Source organism: Grus americana, chromosome 8 (genome assembly GCF_028858705.1).
Source record: "Grus americana isolate bGruAme1 chromosome 8, bGruAme1.mat, whole genome shotgun sequence".
Lineage (NCBI taxonomy): Eukaryota > Metazoa > Chordata > Aves > Gruiformes > Gruidae > Grus > Grus americana.
This window is the reverse complement of record NC_072859.1, coordinates 5563751-5583576: the sequence shown is the minus strand read 5'-3', so window position 1 is coordinate 5583576 and position 19826 is coordinate 5563751. Positions and strand designations below refer to the sequence as shown.

At 50.5% G+C, this 19826-nt stretch overlaps 2 long non-coding RNA genes across 12 annotated transcripts in view; both read left to right on the top strand.

Moving 5' to 3' along the window:
* The window catches only part of LOC129209276 (uncharacterized), a 91237-nt gene extending 74591 nt beyond the window's left edge, over window positions 1-16646 (top strand). For 4 of the 7 annotated variants that reach the window (XR_008578025.1, XR_008578030.1, XR_008578028.1 and 1 more), the window contains 8 exons: window positions 1518-1619; window positions 4599-4689; window positions 5116-5277; window positions 7014-7166; window positions 11023-11115; window positions 14444-14487; window positions 16212-16248; window positions 16631-16646. This is a non-coding gene — a long non-coding RNA (uncharacterized LOC129209276). Of the gene's footprint in view, window positions 1-1517; window positions 1620-4598; window positions 4690-5115; window positions 5278-7013; window positions 7167-11022; window positions 11116-12132; window positions 13120-14443; window positions 14488-16211; window positions 16249-16630 lie in introns of those variants that run through there. The other 3 variants (XR_008578031.1, XR_008578027.1, XR_008578029.1) reach the window with 3 other exon arrangements.
* Window positions 16643-19826, top strand: part of LOC129209277 (uncharacterized) — a 32210-nt gene continuing 29026 nt past the window's right edge. For all 5 annotated transcript variants that reach the window (XR_008578036.1, XR_008578033.1, XR_008578034.1 and 2 more), the window contains exons 1-4: window positions 16643-16722; window positions 17076-17370; window positions 18164-18223; window positions 19094-19224. This is a non-coding gene — a long non-coding RNA (uncharacterized LOC129209277). The remainder of the gene's footprint in view (window positions 16723-17075; window positions 17371-18163; window positions 18224-19093; window positions 19225-19826) is intronic.

Genomic DNA, 19826 nt, shown 5'->3' with positions numbered 1-19826 from the left:
GGGACTTGGATTACTAGTCTATAAAAAGAAGAGTAGGAGAGGAGAGAACATTAAATATAAAAATAATCCAATGAAGGACGTGAAGCTAAAATCATTGCAAATTGAACAATAATGAAAACATCCTACTTAAACAGGTGGAGGGCAGCAGGGCTTGTCGGCGAACACTGGGCTTGGAGCTAGGTTTGAGGTAGAAATATTGCTCTAGGGTTTCTCATGGCCATGGCCTCATCTTTTAAAGGCAGATTTTTTTAAAGGAGGGCCTTGCTCATTAGAAAATCCCCAAGGGAGTGTTGCAGGAGGAGATGTGGGTGACAAATCCTATGGAAAATCCTTGCCTCTGCTTCCTCAGGAGACCTGGGCTAGCGCTAAATCTCGCTAGCAAAGAGGTGATTGAAGCCGAGGAACAGAAAATCAACTCTTACAGATTGCAAAATGTGAAATGTGCGTTTGTCTTCAGGGTTTCTTACAGTGGTTGAACTTCAACTCTCCCCTTCCACCGCAGCATTTTTTTCCCCTGTTTCTTCATTCTTTTTTAAATGTCAAACACATTTAAGGAATATTATTATGCCATGTGATTGGCTTGATGGCCAGTGACTGATAGGGATGCTGCACCAAGCCCTTTGCTTGCTGGGTGGTCAGCAGAGGTGGCCTCTTTCATGAGTCTGTCAAACCACTCAGCACGTGTCTAGCTTTCCCAAGATTTCTTATGCGTGTGGTCCCTAACCTCAATAAAATCTGGTCTTCCATGTGTTCCTGTGAAATAGTGGAGTAGCTACTGGTAGGGCAGGCTTACTTGGGTCCTAAGCTAGATGGCTTTTGGAAGCCCCCGAACCCTATTTATGGAGCACACCAACTTGCTCAGTGGGCTTGCTTGGATTGGAAGAACATCCCTTGGTGATCGTGTGGAAGGAGATCTTCTACGGGGGTTGTAGGACTTGTGACTGGAGTGTCCTTTTGTATCCAAGACAGGCAACGGTGAACAAGATGCACGGTGAGCTAGCTGGTCTGGGAGTCCATCTGGGGTGACTGGAAGATGCTTTGACTACGTCAGAGGACTCTGGGAGCCTGGAGAGTAGGGCTGAGTGGCCTTAAAAATACTGGTGACTTAGAGTGACGCATCTAAGATTGCTGGAGGAAAGGTGAGGGGGTTGTTGTGGGTCCTCCTGGGCAATTATATACATGGATGGTCAGCGATACCGCCTGAATGCCCCAGCAGCAATGCCAGTCGGTCCAGTTTCCTTTAATCGGAATTAGGGTCAGATGAGGATAAGATTATGTTTTAATAAGTATTTGTTAGCAAGTGCTTTCCCTTCCCCCTCCCCCCTAATATTGTTAATTTTCCTTGCAGTAACACGTGCATCGTTCAGCTTCTGTTGCTCCATGTGTCGTGCTCTGTTTGTTACTCCGTCTCGCTCGGAGCTGCAGAGCGGAGGGAATGCTGCCAAGGCTTTTTCTGGGAATTTGCTCTGGTCCTGCTACTTCCCTGGGAGTGCTCAACTGATGTGTTTTGTTTGCAGGGGGAATAAAATGTCAGCTTGCGAATGGACTATCAGAGACCAAGGCAAGGACCAACCGCTGCTTCGTCTTTGCGAGCAGATACCCACATACAAATAGCCACCGTAAGTTTTGGGCAATGACTTTGAGAGAGCAAAGTTGCTAAGCAGTAAATGTGACCTTCTCGCCCTATTTTAAAAGATGTGAGATGTTGCTTAAGGCAGCTTTAGGATAAAGGTGCTTTTTCCCCTGCCAGTCCTTTCCCAGGTGCAGAAACGGGGACTCCAAGTGGCCGTGATACCCTGCGGAAGGGCACTCCTCTCTGTCTGAGATGCAATTGTATTTTCACATGGGCTGGGTGTGAAACGGTGTTAAATATTGTTAATCGAAATGTATTGGTGAGCGTTTTTAAAACACCTGCTTCCTTGTTGGAGACACAATTTTACTTATCCAGACTAAACCGCTGCAGGGAAGGTAAAGACGTGGTGCTCTCTGCGGCTGGCTGGGGCTGTTCGTTCGTTAGCACGGGGTTGGATTTCTGATGATTCAGAAGGGAGTTCGGCTGCCCCTCAGCTATTTGCAGATCTGAAGATCAGTGCTATTGTGGTTATGAACCAAGACTCAGAGTATTGCGTTGAGCAGAGCTGGGACCAAAAGCCACCTCGGTCTCAAAGTGCCTATAAAAACAAGCAGCTGAGGGTTCCCAAGTGCCAGGTTTGCACAGGGCAATCGCAGGCAAGTCCCAGAAAAATAATAAGGTGGATGATAGGTGTGGGATTCTTGCTGCTTGCCTCAGTTTCTTTCAGGTCATGGGAGGGAGAAGGGGGAATTAAAAATTTCAAGCCTCTGTTTGAACCATCTGAGGTAGATTAGGAATGAAATTAATGTTGTGCAAAAACAGGGGCTTTACTGCTGCAGGAGCTGGCAATGCTGACTGTCTTACACTTTCTGATTTATAATTCCTTCCTGATCTGGAGCCTTCTATCAAATATCTTCATTCGCAAAGCCTGAAGAATATTTGGTGGGAAAGTCCCTTTTCTTGTGGGACATGCCTGCGAGCCTTCTCTACCAGGTAACAGCAACTACTGTCCTCCCTGGGTTTCCTCCTTCTGAGGTCTCTAAGAGTTGCACAGGTCAGCTGCCCACTCCCAGTTGTAACACCCTTCCTTCTTGCCTTTCATTTGCTTCCCTGAGAAAACAGGGTTAATGTGGTTTTTGGCTCCTTTTTGCCCACCCCTAATAACTTTCCAGCCTGATGGCTGATTGCAGCTGTGCATGCCAGAGATCTTAAAGATAACGAGTTCTTACCAGCTTGATATAAATAGAAGGCCAGGGAGAAGACTTTATCTTTGCCCCTCTCTGCCAAGGGAGTTCAATCCTTATCAGTCCGAGAGCATCTGTGTGTGAGAGGGAGGAAGAAAGAGATGTTATGAATGCCTATGGGGAAAACTGCGCTTGGAGCCAGTATCCTACTGCATCCTGGAGAATCCCCCCCGTGATGTGTAACTCCGTGGAAAATGGAAGTATTGCTGGCTCTGCTACTGGATGAGCACTGCGTGAGGCTTTCTGTGGCTTTCTTTCACCACAGCCTTTCATCAGAGGCTGGAAGCAGCGATGTGTGTGGTGTTGCTGGCCTGAGTCAGAGCAGTGAGCTCAGGGATGGGAGCCTGGCACTGGAGCAGAGCATTGCCGTCCTGCTTCCCAGGGGGACGAGGCTGTTTTAGCCTCTGGCTGGTTGATGGGGCAGCTTTCCCCCACAGCAGCACTTGCTTTCCCTGGGCAATAGCCACTGTCTCTACGATGGTCCTCTGGCTCATCACCCAGCTCCTTTTCTGCTCTCTTTGTCTTCTGCAGAAAGCTATTTAATCAAGGGTGTATCAAAATCCATCTGTCTACACTGGTGTCAACAACCCAGCTTCAGGGACATTTTAAACAATTTTCTTTCCACATCCTGTAATGGATTTCATTGCCGAGGGGATGGAGAGCAGGGCAGCAAAGGTATTTTAATTACATCTGATTGTGGCATCTTGCAGGCTTCCCGTGTCAGTTGTTCTGGCACAGCACCATTTAGAGCCCCCTTTTGCCAGCACGAGCATGTTAGCTGGAAGTTTACTGGTCACAGAGGAAAACATTATTTCACTCATCTTGGGGCCGTGTCTTCTCTCTCTACCCTGCTTTTGTGGTATCAGCTTCTTCCATATTAGAGGATTTAAATCCTTCCATATCATGTCGCTTAGGAGCGGTAAAAAAGTCACCTGCCCTATTGCGTGGGCATCATATCTGGGCAGAGCAGAGGTACTTTGCTTGCTCTTAAGAAAACCTGCCTTACTGCAAGGGAGATGTTCGTCTGAACCCTTTCACCAGCTCACGTTTTGCTTTCACAGCCTGTCAACATAAAAAGGGCTTCCCTTTTTCTCAGCCAAGCAGGGGAAGGTTGAAAGGCTGTCTCCAACAAGGCTATTTGGGGGAAGAAGGAAGGAATGGGACAGGGAAAGCCGCTAGTCTCGCTGTGCTGAAACACCCCGATCAGACCCGTGGGGCTGGATCAGCGAGTGGAGTAAGTCCTGGGACAGGCAGGAGTGCAGCAGGTGCGATAAACCACATTTTTGGAAGCGCCTGCTCACCAAACGAGAGGAACTCCAGCTGGATGCGTGTTGAAATGTCAATAACTATTGTATCTTTACGTGGCTGTGGGTGTATTTTCAGTAGCACTCGGGGCTAGTGGTATCTGCAGCATTTTCTGGAGCGTTCAGCAGGCAGCAGGTCCCAGTGCCCGTACTTTGACCTGCCTTTTCAAAGTGTTTAGCACGCAAAAGGCAAAAACTGTTTGAATCTAACCTGGGGCTTGGGGGAAGGAGAGCCCAAGGAGGAGGCGGCCAGAGTTAAGGTAATTTTTTTTTTTTGGTATGACTACTAGTATGCATTTCCATTCTTGCCAAAGCTTTTGGTTCTGATTTAATAGAAAACTTAATCCTCAATATCCACAGTTTTTCAATGTTGGAATGTGTTTGTGTTCCTAACAACACTCATCTGTGTCATTTTCTCATCTTAATAGATATAACCTCAGCTGCAGATTAGAGAAGTGTTTTATTTGTGATTCCTAGGTGCTCTACGCTTGATGCATTGTCTTCCTACAGACACAGGGTAAACTCTGCTCCTCCCTTCTGGCCTGGGTTGCAATGATGGATTAAGTAGGTAAGTAATAGAGTGGTAATGAGATAACCACTGACATCGAGCATTAACGTGGGAATAAATGAAGTTACCATCCAGAACTAATGGTCTGAACTATCACTGGGTTGTAATTAATGAATGTGGTGGCTGAGATTTACAAGGATATTTTAGGATGCTGCTTGCATGCAGCTTTGGGTTTTATGGCTTGGTTGGAGAGAAATCAATTAATGCCAAGAACTTAATGAATGGGCAGGAGCTGTTCTTTGTCAGTTTGCAGTGCCCCTTTTGTGGAAGAGGCTAGAACTGGCACATGTGGAGTGTCTGCCTTTGCTTCAGGGGGGTGCGAGAAGGTAGAATGCTGTGGCCTCTGACTCTGGGTCGGTCACTCTTTAGTGCCTAGTAGAGATGTTGCAAGGTATCTTGGAGGTCTTGTTTCTTCTCTTTTCTCAGGGCACAGTAGCAGGAGTCTTTGTGGGAACAGTACATTCGAAGTGAACCCACGCACCGGGCTGGCGGGTTTGCTTGTTGAAGGGATTGCTGGTGATGGGGGATTTCTCCAGCCAGGGCGTCTGAACTGAGCAATGACAAGCTGCCCTGTTTAGCCCCATGAAGGTAGGAGGAGGAAGAGAGAAGGAGAAAATGGCAGAGAGGGGTGGGGTGGCTGGAGAGGGACAGGAGACAGAGAGATGGGAGCAGGACAGAGGGACGGCAGGAATAAGAGGGGAGCTGGGCAGGGAGTGGAGGAAGGAAAAGGAGTGGGCACAGGGACAGAGCAGGAAAGAGATGGAGGGAAAGGGGACAGCAGGGTGCAGGAAGAAGAAATAAGCATCAGGACAGAGGGACAGAAAGAGAAGAAGGTCAGGAAGGAGGACAAAGGGATGGACTGACACAGGCGGGGTGAGGGAGAGAGACAAGACACCAGGAGAGTGGAGTGACAGCGAAATGGGATAGGGAGCAGGTCAGAGGGGAAAGGGTGAGAGGGGAAAGAAAGGGAGAGGCAGGGTCAGAGAGCAGGACACAGAGCAAGGGAAGGACGGGAAACGCTCCAGAGAGACTGAGAAACAGAGGGATGCAGATCAGGACAAGGAGGCGGAGAAGGACAGAACAGCAATGGCCTCTGGGATGCAGACAGAGGAAGAGCAAAAGGGGATGGGGAGCAGGACAGAGGCCCAGACAGAAGCACAGCCAGCTGAGCAGGGGATAGAGGCAGGAAAGAGGGGACAGGCTGCATGACAGAGAGGAACAATAAGACCAGGAAATGGGACATGGCAATAGGAAAAAGAGAAGGACAAGGAGTGGGAGATGGGGGAGAAGGGGGAGAAAAAAATAGCAACAAGCTATAGGACAAACAGGGAGTAATTAGAAAATACAGACAGGGAGTCAGACAGACAAAGACAAAAATAGAGACAGTCTATAGGGCAGAGAGGGAGGCCAGGTTGGATGGGGCTTTGGGCAACCTGGGCTAGTGGAGGGTGTCCCTGCGCATGGCAGGGGGTTGGAAATAGATGGGCTTTGAGGTCCCTTCCACCCCCAACCATTCTATGGTTCTTCTCCTCCCCTCAGCTGTGGCTCTGCCTCCTGCGAGTCACCCGTCCCCTCGCTCTGCAGTCCTGCTGTGGTGTCCCGTGTGATTGTGTGACTGCCTGCACCTACTGCGTGAGCCTCCTGCTAGCAGGCGTTGGGGTGTCCGAGCTGCGTACGTGCAGTGAGCCCATACTCACGGGGCCTTGTCTGGAGAGCTATCCCTCCCTGCTCCCATCGCTTACTAGGCATGTGACCCTGCTAAACACTTCTGAGATGTGTGAATAACACTTTGGAGATGGTTGCTAGGCTCTTGCAGAAAACACAGCAGAGCAGTCAAAATTCTTCATGTTAATTGGTAGGAATACTCCAGCCATCTAACTGCTGCCTCCCTCATCTTTCCATGGCAACACTCTCTCTACAGCAGCCCAGGTGCTTGTGGTTGGATATAGAGGGATTTTTTGAGCCCTCTGTCTTCCAAATCACCCCTTGGAGCATGGAGGGAACATCTGTACTTTTAAAATATGGGCATCATGTGATACATCAAAGAGCTTCCCTTGGTGTAACCATATTCCTTTTCTATGATGTCAGAGATGGAAAACTTTGGAAACGTGCCTGAATTGAATCCTTGCATTTCTTTGGTGGAAAGAGCTGTTGCCTTGTTTTTTTCTAACGGGGAAAAAAAGGCGCTGAAAGAATCCTGAGTGTTTCTGTTCCTTCCCGTGGCCTGAGCTGTCACGCCTTTCTGTGAGCTGGAGAAAGAAGAGGGACCACAGCTCACAGCATCAGGTGTGCAAAGGGGAGAACAATCTCTTTCTCTCCTGCAGAGCCCAGCCTGGATGGAGCTGCGATGTCTCCTTCAGGAAGCCAGGATGGTGGCCGGAAAGAGCTGGAGATGGCAAGAGGGAGAGTGGACAGGAGAAAGAAGAGTGACTCAGGCATTGCATCAGCCTCACCTTTGCTCCCTGCTGCGAATAAAGGTGTGTGGGACACGTGAGGCAGCAGAAATAGGGGTGCTGCCTGTTGGACATGGACAGAGCAGAGGTCTGGTGCAGAGGACAAGGCGTCCTCTCTTCCTGCTCCCCACCTGTTCGAAACATTCTCTGTGCATATTCGAGCACGGCTATCTCTTTCAGGACCTGTTTTACAGGCATTTTTAGTGATTCCAGGGGAAAATGAGACTTGGATGGCCGGTGACGAACCCAGCCCAAAGCTGCCCTGGCTTGGGGAGGTTGCCACTTTGCCTGGAAGAATTACATTTCCTTGGTGCAGGCTCAGTAGTTCCCTTCCATGTTGAAGAGGAGGAAGAAATTTCCACCCTCTGGACCAGTGCAAGCCAAGACCCAAAATGAACAAAGAACGGATAGTATATTTGGGGATATGTAAATCCTCCTCCCCCAGCTTTGGGAAGTTTATTGCTCTCGATAAAGTACACAGTGTGGCTGTCATTCCTGAGGAGCCCAGGCGGGCCGTTATGTGACAAGGGAAAATTACCCAGGCTGTTCTCCAGAAGGCGAGTGAGCAGGAATTTTCCTCTGACCGGTTCAGGACAAAGTTAATGTAGGAAAAGCCATTAAAATTAATGCTGGTAAACAAGGATAAAAACCAGCAGGGTTGTTACAAAATTTGGACCAGATTGGGTTTCCCAGCTGTCGTGCTGCACACTATCTTAAAGGCAGCAGGCGGAGGGAGGGGGGTAAGCTGTGCTCAGAAAGCTCTTGCTGGAGTGGGCTGTGAGGTTGGGATTGGGAGTGTCTGGGCTCCTGTGGCACCGGCTTCATGGTCCAGCACTTTAATCCGCTCGGGCCCACTGTCTTTTTCTGGGAAGCAGTGATGCTGTATTGTCTAATGGTCCTTACATCTCGTATTTATTCGTGTAATGGTTGTCTGCTGTCCTCCAGAGGCTGCCCTCAAAATTCAGGCCCTGTTCTAGAGTTCTGGTAGCACTCTAGAAGCACCTGGTGCTTGGGAGCAGATCTCAGGCTGTTGGGGCAGTGACTTGCTCCAAGAAGCTGATCCTGAATCAGCTAGGAAAGGTGCAAAGGGGCATGGTGATTACCCTCTCCTTTTTGTCTGCTCCAATTTGCATGCTCAGACTGGGCAGAGTGAGGATAACTGGGGACGTGGGTCCACTGTACTGGGAGGAAGTCTCAGGTTTGATGCCTTGTCTCGTGGTGGTGGTGGGTAAGGCTAAACAGGGCCCAGAACATCCCAGGGAAAACACCCTGGCACAGCCGCTGTGTGTTACTGTGCTCTTCTAGGTAACCGGCTTTTTCCAACCCCACGGCATACTAATATAAGCCAGCAACTTCTCCAAAATTCCTGGCACCAGATACTCAGCTGACTTGATGCTTTGGAATAGGTTGAATCTAGTATAACCGAGCCAAAATGTCTAGCCCCAGAACTGAAGTAATGGCCCATGTTTTCAAGTGGCCACTGATTTGATGGTAGCGGTGAGAAGGGAGAGGTACCAAAGCAGTTAGTCGTTTTCTTGCACTGCCTGAGAGACTTGGATGCTATGTTTGAAAATAAAGAAGGCAACAGTCCCATCTCCGAGCACAGCAATCTACAGCAACATATATGTAAACAGCTGTAGAAAACTCCCCAGCCTGCCAGTCAGTGCAAATAGCAGCAGAAAGACCCTTTGGTTCCTCAAAGAGGCATCGTATACCTTGTATCTCCCTAGTGAGGCTGCGTGTGCCCAGATTTCAATGATTTGGATGACCCTGTCCTGGATGGCCAGGTTTTGAAGACAGGTTGGGTTCTGGTGGAGTTTCCATGCAGCAACTCACAGAGTGAAGTGAAGGTGCTGAGATAAAGTGCTGTGCTAGATGTCTCCAGCTGAGCACGGGGAACTAGAGCTGGATGTCTACAGTCATCATGATTGTCAAAGAGACGAGGGAAAGTCTGGGCAGGTCAAGACTGATGTTGGAATGGAATGCAGCGTAGAGGGAGGTCAAGGGCACAAGTCTTCCTTTGGAGCCCTCATCCCAAGGGGAATCCACAGGCTGCCTGGGTGGGGAGATGTCAGCCCCTTTTCTCCAGTCAAACTGCCAGAAGGTTGCTGTCTCGGAGGCACTCTAGGTGAGGTGGGCAGAGGTGAAGAGCTTGCTTTTGTTTTTCATGAGACATCACCAAAGAATCAGAGTGACAGAATTATTTTTGTGGAAATGACTATGTGAAATATTTTTTCATTTTGATTATTTGGAAACCAAAACTGTTCATGGGTTTTAAAATTCATGTCCCCTCTGGGTTGCTTTGCTTTGTTTTGTTTCTTATTCCCTCTCCCTTATTCCTCTGAGGGAACCATCCAAACCTACACAGTGTGTTATTTCTTGAGGAAATGCAATCGTTTTCCAGTCAAACCTAGGCTGGAAATGCTTCTGGTGATTCATTTGTCTGAGAAATTTAAAAAAGCTTGGATTGAAGAGAAACCAGGCTGGTTCAGGGGAAGCTTTCTTTGTGTTTGAAGACCCACTTGAGCGGGGGAGTTGTTTCAAAAGCTTTTACTGGAAAAAGAACATTTTTATAGACTTTGTTTGGGAGACTTGGGCTCCAGCCATTCTTCTGTTGCAGCTTCTTGTATGGTACCAAGATCTGGAGCCTGGCCATCCCAGTCCCAGCGTCCCATGCCTGCTGCACTGCAGAGCTGTGCCACCTCTCACCAAGTCCTGTGTCTTGAGCCCTTTGCTCTCCAGGGTCACCACTTCTGCAGGGTGGGATGGAGGTGATGCTATCTTTGATTCAACTATGCTTTGTACCAAAAGTCTTCCCCAAGAACAAGGATCATATGAGTACCGATCTGTGTCCTGAGTGCAGCAGGGACCTCCTGCTATCGCACAGTGAGGGGTCCAGGTCCGACATTCACCGTTATAGTCTGCTCAAGCTCCTCACCACCAAGAACATCTCCCTGAGATTTCCCAACATCCAGCGACGTTCAGAGCCAGGCACCAGAAAGGCAGATCCAGTGGTAGTAACCACCACCAAGTCCCCTGCAAAATATCTCTTTGGCCTTCAGTTTTCCCACCTATAAACCAAGGATGTTTCAGTGGCGTGCTTTTCGAGGCACGGCTTGCTGTTCCCTCGTACAACAAGGAGCTGTGGAAAACCACCGGACAATGGCTGAAATCAGATGACCTGATCTGTCACATCCCGAGAATAATCCTGGGGTTCAGGGGCTGTTCTTATTATCTTCATGGGATGTCCCAGAGCTAGCTTGATTGGAGGCAAGGCGCTTCATGGAAACAGGACGCTGCTGGAGAGGGCAATGGGAATGCTTCATGTGGGACAAGAGCAGTGGCAAGTGCCTGTGTATCTGGAAATACAGCAAGAAGTGGGCTGGATAGAGGAGACCACCTACTCCTGTTGCTGCCAGCTCTGGCCAGATCCACGGCGTAACTGCTCATTTCCAGTCCCTGCCTTCTCTGTACCCCACACGCTGCTTCTCCTATAAATAGCCTGGCGGGAAGCAGAGCACAAAGCCGCCGCGGATGGCCCCCAGTTCCACGTGCAGTCGTGTGTGAGATCCCAGATAGGGGCTGTCAATTCCTTGCCTCGAGCCACCCGTGAAACCTCATTAAAAATGGTGTCCTCTTCCTTAACCCCCATCACCCCCTCCCTTCCCACTTCAACTTGCCTGCATTCAAGCACCCTTATTAAACATGCACTTCTAAGCAAGGAGCACTGACTTCCCCTTAATTGAGGCATAATAATTAGAGCATTAACACATTAGGAGGGTGAGACAGCATGTTTAGCTTTTGTGATTAATTATCTGAGGATTGTAATAAGTTGTTAAGACATTAATTACTCTGGCATGTTTATTGCTCTTTATTGCAGAACAGACACTTGATAGCAGCAAGTGCCGGTGCATCTGGAAGTACAGCGAGAAGTGGGATGCAGGGAGGAGACCACCTACTCGTTCTCAAAACAGTGAGCTGCTGCTGGTGGGGATGGGGTGGGGACATCCTCTTGGATGGGTCTTGGCGACCAGATAGGTTTCTTTTCCATCTTCAGGAGGCCACAGATTGATAGAAATGGTATCTGAGTCCCTTAGGACAATCTAGGACCTGGAAGGCCCTTTCTGACCTTTTAATCTGGGTTTTTCTCCTCTTTCAAGTGATGTCTTTCCTTCCTGATCATTTGAGCTCCCTCTCATTTGGATCTTTGTGTTTCCAAGTCTGGTCAGTGTGGCTCAGTCTCTGTCTGGATCTTACCAGGAAGGTTGTCTGTAGTAAAGGCAGGCTAAAGTTCAGAGTGTCCGCAGTGGTCAGGGAATGGACCAGGACTCCAGTGCCCTCCCTCACCCCTCCATTGGATGAATTTTCTTCTGGAGAATTGGGAGGTAGGTTAGGGAAGGGTGTTGCTGCAGCAGCAGAGGAGGTTGGGACTGCCACAGCCTGCTCTTTAGACAGCACACTGCTCTGGCCCCTAGACAACTCCACACTGGTTGATCAGATTGGATCTAATGGCAAAGTTCAGAATGGGTAGGTCTTGTGTGCTCCTGGAACTCTGACAGAGACAAAAGGCAGCCAAATCAGCAGAAAGACACGGCGGGCCTGTTCCCAGCCTTCCGCTCTTCCCATGAAACATGCATAGTGCCAGACCCTCTCTGCCCCAACCTCCTTCTGCAGTTATCTGGGCTGAGGAGAACACGGGAGACCTGGTGGCAGCCCCAGCCGTTGTCACGCATGAAGAAATTTGGGAGGAGGATGAAAGACAAGAATGTGGGGAAGCTATGGGTGTGGTGTGTTTGGTAGAGATTTCCTTGGGGACCCCTGGACCTGATGTTTCTGGTTTCTAGGCTGTTGCTGTGTTCTCATCACAACACACACTTGTGTCTTGGGGCAGCAGCTGAGGGACGCAAGGTGCAGGAAGGGGATCTGCCTCTGTTGCCTCTTGTTAGAGTTAACACACGTGACGATCCTGACCAGTTTTTGTCCCCCCCAGGACTGACCCAGGGGTCTCTTTCCTCGTGGTTTCCACCAGCTCAAGCTGGTGTCACCATGTCTCAGTTGTCTCAGTGGCTGGGGAGGCCGAATCCCTTCCCTGTGCGCAAGCTGGGATCCGTCTTGTGTCGGCTGAATGCGATCTGCTGCCTCCAGCCCCTCGGAGCCCCTGCCTGCCTCTCGCTAGCCCAGCCTGGATTTGGCATTCACCGTCACGTGCCTCCTTTCTGCATTCATGGAAAGTGTCAGCCTGGCATTTCCCGCTCAGCTCCTAGGGACAAAGCAGGTCATGACTTATGCGTTTTATCATTAAAAAGATAATTTCCTCTAGATGTGTGCAATAAGACAATGGCACTGACCTGTGATCCTGGCATTGCGCAGCGTTAATGATTTCCCTTTGCAGGTAATAAGCAGCAAATGTACACATTTTGGGGAGATCTGAATTATTTTTTTTCCTTTTAAGACTGCTGTCTTCCTAGGCCAGACTTAATTAGCAGACCTCATTATTTCCTCAAATGTAACTTGACTTCCATTGAATGAGAATTGTTCAGTGGATGGGGAGCAGCAGAGCGGTGCTGCAATATTCATATTGTTTTAATTGCAACATTAACATTTCATGCTGCTCTTGGCATACTTTCAGGTGCGGCCCTTTAGCTCAATGCAATGCTGTGAAAGGTTGGATCAGAACAATTAGGACAGAGTGACTGGATTTCTGGATTATTTTTTTTTTTTTCTTTTAAATGAATGCAAGCCTGGATTCAATCCCCATCAGTCCTTTTGCTGGGCAGAACAGGGAGTCAAGCACCCCTGAAGTGTAAATCCTGTTTTTGGAATAAAGGATGTGCTGTAGTGCATGTTTAAATTCTCTTTTTGTGAAGCTGAAGCCCCGCAGGTACAAGTGATACGTGATCCACCAGGCTGATGGCACCTCCTGGGACTTGACCTTTACCGGGTGAATCGGAGAAGTCCCAAAATGCGTCTGGCCACCTGGGCAAGCGTCACGTACGAGCTGGAGGGAGACAGGCAATTTCCCACTTCTCAGTTACTTCCAGGGCTCTGGAATACCTGAGGCTGGAAATTACACTGTGAACAGATGATGACTGGGTGTCAGATCCTAGATGAGCACAGGGATTACCCTGCTCTGTCCCCAAATTGCATATAGCGTTTCGCTTTCTTGCAGCGGGGTCAGACAACACTGAAATGCTGGGCTCAGCCTTAGCAAGCTCCGGTCCACCTTCGCTGCTTTGCCGTGTACCGTACGCTTGCCGCTAATCGTTCCTGTATCGGAGATTGGTGATGAGTGATGGGAGTTCCCAGCAAGAGTGACTCCAGGTTCCACCCTGGAACAGCCTAATGAGGGTCTCCTAATTGGGTCACTGAAAGGAGGTGAGCAAGGAAGGTCAGCCAGCAGCTCTAGTAAACGGCTGCTTGGTGTTGCTCTCCGAAGGCCGTATCGCACTGCACGACGTGCAAACCATTTAATTGACTTCAAAGGAGAGCCAAGAGGCTGTTGTGTCCCCTTCAGCCTGAAGAGGAAGAGTCATTGGGGCTCCCTCTGTCCTGCCGGGTGAAGGCTGAGCTTTACACCCACACTGCTCCCTGCCAGCTCCGTGCTGGCACCAGTTTGCAGATCTGTACTGAGGCTGGTCAGTGGGTCTGGTCTGCAGCAAGGATCTGTGTGCAGAGGGACAGGCTCCCTCTTGCTTACAATAACAAGTGCTGCTAATTAGTCAACCTGCTAATGGGTAGCTTGATGTGTAAGTGATACTGCTGTGAGCTTCCCGGGGCGGCTGCTCGGACTCTGGGCTGGCTTTCTGGCATTTGTCGGTGGCAGCCTGTGGATAAAACATCTTTCTGGAAGGTGAAATCTCTGTCTGTAGGGCGGAGAGGCGATGGGAGGGTTGCAGGGGCGAGGGAGCAGCTCTGCCCATCCATGCTCCCCCTTGGAGCTGGGCATGTCTCAGGGAGCATCTGAACTCGTTCATACGGCTGGGATGGCGATTCAGGCTGGAAAAGTGGTGGGACCTCGGCTTGGTCACTGGAAGAACAGCAAGGGAAGAGCACACAGCCCGTTTCCAGAGGCTTTCCAAAGGCTAAAGTGCCATCTTAGCTGGCTGGCTCTCCATTCAGCCAAGCGTGCTTCTCAAAACCTTCTCCCATTAGTACTGCATGCAGTGGGATCCATGAAGCCTCATCTCCTGCGAATATATAGCTTGGGTTTGGATTCTCTGGTGTCTAATAAGCTGCTTGTGCTGAATGGAGTGTCTTCCGCTTACTGGGATATTTATACTATCTCTCTCTCTCCCACGCAGATTGTCTGATGTCTAATACGGGATGATACACTACAGTTTTGAAGGTGCTAATAATGTCTCTCCTCTGTTTGACAGTCTGTTTCCATGAAATTTATAGACTCTGACTGTCTCTGAGACCTCTGTGTCTCTGTCAGATCAGGTTGAAATCTGTTTGCAGTGTCAGAAGTTGCTGGGGAGTGGGCAGAGGACAGACTGATGCAGCAGGATTGCATATGCTTTGCACTACTTAGGAAATTAGGCTGAAAATGTGCCCGGCTCGGTTTCCTGCAGATCTGGGGGGGCAGCTGTGGCTCAGATCACCAAACTGCGAGTTTGGGAAAGCAAGCTGGTTGTGTGGGAGGAAGGCGATGAGCTCAGAGACTAGCCAGGAGAAGAACCGCTCTGCCCCCAGCCGTATTGCGCAGGCTGCCGGCTCTTCAGGCACGTTCAGTGTGCCTGGGGCGATGAGCACAAGTGCAGAGTGTGGCCTCTCGTGGAAAACAGCCCCTGAGGACGATAAACGAGCAAGCCCAGAGTTCCTGGCTGGTGTGAAGAATTGCTGGGCTAAAGGATAATGAATGCCACAGCAGGAGACGGAGCATTTCTCTGAGGCCATTCATCCCCTTTATCACCCTGCTAACAAGCCCCAGAGCGACTTCAGAGAGACTTCTCTGGAGCAGCACCATCCCTCAGCCATGCTGATGGCTGGGTGCTGGGGGTCAGGAATACATCGTGTGGCAGGAGCGCTCAGCGGGAAACCACAGACCACCCCTCCAAATAACAGCCCCGAGTTCGGGTGTCAGCAGTAGGGACTGTGCAGTGGCTCAGACTTTGCTGGTGTGGACACCGTGCCCTCCTTCAGGCCATGCTTGGTGCCACCTGAGCGATCTGGACGTAAAAGCCAAGTATCTGTCTTTTTTAAAGTACTTTTGGGCAGCGAGTCCCCTGCAGCACCCTTAGGAGGACTGCTCCATCCTAACTCCCAGCTTGTCTAAGATTTAAGATTTATAAGATTTATACAAAACCCAACAGGAGTTTGGGGCCGCTGGCACGGAGGTGAGTTGGTTCTGCTTCGCTTGCAGCACAGCTGAGGCCGTGCGTGAGCCTTGTGCGAGGAGGAGAGGGCAGGAGTGATGTGCTCTTTGTAAGAGCTAATAAAAGCTAATTCATCCCTTTGCTCCAAGACAGTGGGAAGCATTAGCGGCTGGCTGAGTGCCTCCTCCACTGCGGCAACGTGCTGGGTGCCTCCGCCTTCCCTCTGGCTGGGAGCAAAGCATGTCCTCCCGCGGAGGGGAAGGTATTTCTGTCAGCAAGAGCTGCGCTGTCTGCGACTGCGTCAACAGGCAGCCTGTGGTGCTGTCTGTAGCTGGCATCCCTCCTGGGAAGAAAAAACAGCTAGATAACCCGGGCAGGTGGGTCTGGGAATGAGGAGGGATAACCCTCAGGCAATTTCTCGTGCTGGGCTTCAGGTCTGAGCAAGCGCCTCTGCCTCTGTGCAGGGCTTGGACCACAGCTTGTGGGAGCAGAGAAAAGCACCCAGGGCTGCATCCATTTGTGCCCAAATAGGTGACCAAATAGGTTGGAATACCTTCAGCAAGGACCTTGTGTGCTCACCTGTGCCCTGTGTGTGCAGGTATGTGGTGTGCCACCCTGCGTGCTCACCTACCAGGGTGATTGTGTGGGGCACAGTGCACAGCGGGTGAGCATTAAGTAGAGCTAATTGCCAGTAATTGGAAGCGTTTTGGTTTTCCTTCTGTTTTCTTAATTTCTCCTTTTTCTTTTCCTGCAGGTTTAGCTGTTGGAGGATGCGTTTTGTGTCGTTCATGGTAAGCACCGCACACCCAGTGGCAGGCAGAGCTGGGAGAAGATGGGGGCGGGAAGGAGAAGGAAAAGCAAACAGGAGCTGTTATGTTGTGTCTGGGTGCCCTCAGCAAATGCCAGTGGTTTTGCAGGGGCAGAAAAGGAGGAGGAAAGCCTTGGAGTGTGCAGAGGGCACAGTGATGGATAATTGGGTTGTTCTAGCGAGGGTAGACACAGCAGGAGAGCAACAGTTGGTGTGGGGATGGTCTGAAGTGTGGTTGCAGAGCTGGGCTCTGGAGTAGAGGAGAAGGATTGGTGTGTTAGGGAGCCAGGTGTCTCCTTGAGTGTGAGCAGCATGCCGGCAAGAGGATTGTAATCCTGATTTTTTTTCTCTCCATTCTTTATCAGTAGGTCTCCAAGCATTGCAGATTGCAAAACTTCACATCTTGAGGCTTCAGAGACTAGTCCAAAGCCAGCCAGCGGAGCCAAGGCCGCTGCCTGTGAGTGCCGAGCCCCCATTACACGCTGTCCTCCCTGGCCCCAAATAGTCTGCGCTCCAGACCTTGGCCTTTCTCCCAGGCCCCTGCACTGACCAGTTGGGTGGTGGGGAGCTCGTTGGAGGCCAGTCATGTCCCACAGTGTGGCTGTAGGACACATTGCCTCCTGTGGCCACGTCTGATCAGCTGGACTGCCTCTGGCATGTGAAATGCCCTTTGAAGCGGGGTTGAATTTATAGGGGTGCACTCTGGTCCCACTCCCTGAGGCCCCTGTTCCTCCCCTGACCTCTCTCTGCGTTACGGGAGGATTTCACTTACAATCTGGAAACATCTGGCGCTTTTTCTTCTTTCGCCAGCACCATTAAATGTCGAGTTGAAGGGAAACAATACATCACCTTCCTCGTGGGCTGCCATTCAGCCAAGAGTAACAGAGATTAGCCTTCAATCACACGGGGGCTGGAGCTGAAGGAAGCCTTCCCGAGGACACGCTGGAGAAACATTTTCATTAGCGGAGGAGAACCTGACAGAGATGAAGTGCCCCTTCACCTCGACTGCTGGACCTCTCCCCTGCCTGGTGTTAACAGGATGAGGAGATGCTAACTGAGGAGCTGGTGCCAGCTGCAACACTTTCAGTGCTGTCTGCATCCAGATGTGAGAGACAGCTGTGACATAGCGAAGCAGCACTTTTATAGCCTGGTGGGGGTGGCTTTGGTTTTTCTCCCGCCTATCGGCGAGCACTCACTGCTGGAAGCAAACTGGCATTCTCCACGCCGTCAGTTGAATGGAGGAAATGGGTGCTAGGTTGTGAGCCATGTACCTGAATGGGTTACCCTAACGTGGGCTAGAAAAAGATGTCCTTGGGTGATAAGGTCCATAGGTCCAGGAGGTACCATGGGCTCAGCCTCCTACCACGTGTTTTGCAAATGTAACAGGACTGCCTTTGGGGTAGCAGAGGCTTTCTCTGCTCCATGGAAAGCTGTTCCACGACCCACAGCCCGCTGTCGCAGGCATCTGCTCTTAGTCTGCTTCCCCCCAGGGCACCAGAGATGCTCAGGGCTCAATTTTGCTATTGATGTCTCCGTTGTGTTGGAGAAACAGACCCTGCGCCTCAGCACAGACCTGTCTGTCTCAGTTACTGGGAATTAGCCGGCAGGATCCCTGCAGTCGGCATCTGCTGTCCCCCACCTCGCCTCCCTGGAGCTAGCGTGCTCCTGACACGGCAGGCTCCGTCTCTTTCACTCACAGCTGAAGGATGCCTTGCCTGGTCCTGTCTTGCAGGTTGGAGGGAAATCATTTTAATTTGCATGGCACATTCCTTTGTGAGGGGGGGGAAGAAAAACCCAACAAACTCTGGCCATTCTGGGTATTTTTAGCTCTTTGCAAAGGACCATTAACATCTCTCTGTCTCTCTTTTTTTTTTAATTTTTTTTTTAACTCCCTGAAGACCGTCCTCTCTTTGGCACTGCCTGCGATATTGCATTAACAGCACGTCTCTGCGGTGAAGGTAAGCCGGTGCTCAGCACTCCCCAAGGCTCTGACTCGCAGGGAGCCTCATCTCCTCTCCTTGCTCTCCAGGTGCCCACCATGTGCACAGCTCCCTGAGAAAAGGGGGCCCCTCCCTGGCCAGGAGGGTGACAGGCTCAGAGACGTTCTTGTCTTCTGGGATGGGTTTTATAGGAATCTGATCTGAGCTTCCTGAGAGGGAGGCGACACAGCCAGGCAGCTAGGGCATTGCTTGGGGACACGCAACCAGGTGGCTTCTGGTTTTGGAGCATTCTCACGTTAAGCTATGTCTCGCTACTTCCCTCTCCTCCCTTTTGAAACTGAGAACAACCAAAATTAGAGGAAAACCTGGCTCCTGAGCTGTTCTCTCCTGAACTCTTCACCTGCCTTGTTTTCCTTTCTCCTGCAATCTCCGCTGGCTGAGTTTCAGTGCCAGCCTGTTGAAAGGAAAGGCACGTGCTGGCTTATGTTGGGAGAGAGACCTGAGACAGGATAAATCTGGAGGCAATGAGATTGGGGAGAGGCAAGTCAGCTGCTCTGACACTTTTATTATGGAGCTAGGCTGCTTGGGAATGAATCTTTCTTGAAGCATATGTTGCCGGATGACATTTCTACCAGGTCCCGGCAGTAACCTTTGCCAAGCCTCGCTGCCCAGCCCTGCGCTCGCCTGTTTCCGAGGCAAGGGAAGCGAATGTCAGCTGGAAATGCCACAGGCAGCAGGGCTTGATGGTGCTCAATGCACCTCTGATAAGCCTGAAAGCACCTGGACTTTGGCACCAGAAGCTCTTCAGGCTTTGGTGATTTCAGCTTATGGATGTGTGTGTTGTTTTGCAAGGGAGGTGTTGGCTTCTGTGTGTGTCTCTCATTTCAGAAATGAAGAGGGTGCAACAGAGATCAAAATGAAATCCTCAGAGTTGCCCAGAAGGATGGATAACTGCAAGGAAAAATTACCCCATGGCTCTGGAAAAGGAAGATGTACTTGCTCAGTAACCTGGTGATGAGGTACTGGCTCTGTTTCCTGCAGAGGCTGGAAGCCAGGGGAGATTTTGGGTGGCAAAGAGGGCTGGGCACGGTCTGCTACCCTCTCCATTCCTTTCCTGTATCACTGTCAACTTAGATTTCACATCAGGAGGGTGATGTTATGGCTGGCGGTGACAATAACGGAATGTCACTGGCAGAGGTGAAATCTTTCCCTCCGTGAGGGTACTTCTTCCTTTCCCTTCCCCTTGGCTTACACCGAGAACCGCTGGCTCCCAGTGCCAAGCGGGGCATGCATACATGCTGCCCAAGGGATGATGTACACTGTGCTGAGCATCGCTTTTCTTGCTGTGTGGGTGAGCAGCTCTGTGTCACTGATACCTCTTTGCTGCATGGTGACTTGGGGCAGAGGGCGAACCCTTGTCACAGTCTGAGACAGATCGGGGCCGTTGGGAGCTGCCGTGTTTGCCATCACGGGGAGCGTTGCACGGAGTGGTCCTTTGGCACCAGCAAGAGGTCTGCCAGGGATGTCCCTTCAGAGCCCAGGAGGCCATCCCTGCTCTTCAGGGGCCAGGCCTGAACTCAGTCAGGGTCTGAGGGGCAGACAAACACGTGCTAATGGTTAA